Source organism: Pollicipes pollicipes, unplaced genomic scaffold (genome assembly GCF_011947565.3).
Source record: "Pollicipes pollicipes isolate AB1234 unplaced genomic scaffold, Ppol_2.1 Scaffold_4295;HRSCAF=5057_pilon_pilon_pilon, whole genome shotgun sequence".
In the NCBI taxonomy this organism is placed as follows: domain Eukaryota; kingdom Metazoa; phylum Arthropoda; class Thecostraca; order Pollicipedomorpha; family Pollicipedidae; genus Pollicipes; species Pollicipes pollicipes.
In genome coordinates this window covers 751227-753939 of record NW_023596461.1, presented here as the reverse complement: position 1 = coordinate 753939, position 2713 = coordinate 751227, and positions in this window count along the sequence as shown.

Below are 2713 nucleotides of genomic sequence, written 5' to 3'. Positions count from 1 at the left end.
AAGCCTGACACACGCACATAAGAGCATTGTGAAGTGCAGCACATTAGTCAATAACACGGCTCGCTCCATGCCGCGTAGCGGCTCACGAACCTTTTTACCTTCGCCCTGCCGCCCGCCACCTCCTCTTTAATGGTAGCCAGAACCAGAATAGCACGGCCTTCTATCTGTTGCCGGGCGCGGTCTCTCTATGCACATCTTGTTTGACCATGCCACGACAATCCTCGATTGACTCCAACTCAGGCGCATTTGGGAGAAATGCTGCGTGTCCCACGCGAGGGACTTCCGCCTTGTCCATGGGGCTGAGCGCCTCACTGCATAATAAACGGCTGCTAAGCCCGGCCCGGGAGACAAATCTACTATCGCAGTGCGTGAATATGCACGAACAATGTGCAGCTCTGGCGGACTAGACAGTAATCCCTGCTGTTTATACTGCTGGATGTGGAGGGCCTCGGTCACATCTGCTACGCTCGAACATGTTACCGGCCGGGATATCTCTCTCGGGGAAGGAACCACCCACACGAGAAGCTTTCGTGGTACCTTAGGACAAATAAGTCACACGTCCGCTCCTCTTTCTTCAGTTTCATTTTATCCTGCATCCATGCAACGCCCCGTTTGTGGGGAACTAGTTACATGCACCAGTTATGAGTGGGTCTTAGGGCCTCCTGTTGGGGGTCCCATTCAAGCGCATAGCACAGGCCCTGCATAGGGTTTCTGCGCAGGCTAAACCTTCGCGGATGGGCCCCAAGTTATCTGCAGTTTTTCCCCACTAGTTTCTACTCTCCTTCATCTCATAGCCTTTAAATTATTGTGAATGGCCGAAAGGACTCTTATACGAGCTGAACCAAACAAAGATGCGGTACGAAGGAATGCGATCTGAAGAAAAACCCATGCGAAGAAATGTTGAATAAAGAATTGCGCATGCGAAGCACTGAGGATGCAAACATTTGCGGGCGCGCAATTTTGCGGAAGCAAGCATTTACTAGGAATGTTTTCGAACAAGCATTTGCGACACGACTATCTGCAGACGAAGATTTGCTGACGAAAATTTGTGTACGAAATAATGCGGTTCTAGGATTTGCGTACCATGTTTCGCGTGCGAAAAAACTGTACGAATAAATGCGATGCGAAGGCTTACCCGATCACGGGTTTCTCGTACGCTGTTGGAATTTTCAGCTTCACATCTTTAAGATTTATTGGCGACCCTTGACAGATTTGGTCCTTCAGACATTTGCAAAGGAAAGCAATATGAGGGTGTTATCCGGTGGGCAAGCAGGCCAGGGCATCGTCATCTTCTTGGGGACATCGCGACCCCCGCTGCGGTCCTGACGGTCCTGAAGCCATCCCAGGACCACCCGAGACGTGCGGGATCATCTTCGTCTGGTGTGTTTATATGTGCGCAACTTTTCGGCCTGCCGCCAGCCATCGTCAGATGTTAGTGAGTTCTGAGCAGTGCACTAGAGTGTGGACTTTCAGTCATTACGCGTCACAGCCCAAACTCTACCCTCGGCATTGCTGGGGCTCGAACTGGGGTCTTCTGATTACGAGTCTAGCGGAGCCGGACGCCATTCTCGATCCTTGGCAGCTAGTATTTCTGTGCCGGTAGATCGAAAATTCAGATGTAGAAAATAATCTGATTAATGAATAAGGATATATTGTTTATCTAACAAGGATTTTCAGACACAAAAGACCCTGTTGTGCTTTGCTTGAAGAACAGCTTTTTTCTTTTTTAAACGACTCAGGACGCCATGGACGACCGTCAGCACGCCAGACCAAATGCATTAGCGTTTGCAACTAAGTCAGAAATTTGCATTTTACCGGATCGACCAATACGGTGCAGGAATCGGCTGCGTCCGCATACATTACGCTATGGTACTACGGTACATTTAGATGGGGCACCGAAAGGCATATGCGGAAAGCAGAGCACTTCAGTATATTTAGAACTGTTGGAGCCGACTTCAAAAGATCCTAAGAGAAGGGATCAGATTCTCGATAAGCACAACTGGTGGCATTGATTGCACAACCGGGTGATGGTGAGTTTGAGCGCACAGCAACACACAGATGGCAGAATTCACGTCGGCGTTCCAGCTATGTTGTTTTTATCTGACCGCTTAGGAGAAGTGCGGCATAACAGTCATGGCAAATAATGTCATTTCATGGGTATTACAGTGATCCCCATCTGCCTGACTATGTAGACTTTGGTGGGACGGCGGTTTGTCAACTGGAATGTGGCTGTCAAAAATTTTGGCATTATCGGCAGGCAGGGTCCAGCCGGTTCACTAACGCGTTGCGGGGCCGTTCTGAGCAATGAGAAGAAGAGCGGAGCCAAAGGAATGCTGCCGTCCAAAGGCAAAAAGGCTTAAGTGCTATATTAACTAATGGCTTTCAGGCCTTTTTGCCTTCGGACGGCAGAATATACATTCACAACAACACAACTCAGACAGTTTCAATCACTTGTTCTTTCGGTTATAATTACTTAGTCATCTAATCAAGTCATTATCAATGACAGCTAAAGAGGAGCTGACCAGCAAGAGACTGCGACAAGTGTATGTCTTGCTGCGGGCTCTCCCTGTTTGTCGCTGTGCGGAAGCCGGCCGGGTCCGTGTCCCCTGCGCTCCCCCCAATAATAGGATCGCGACCCAGAAGGCCGGATCACCGCCGACCCCAGAAAAACACCACTCCATCCCGGAACACCGCAGTGGGACCCCAGCTGTGA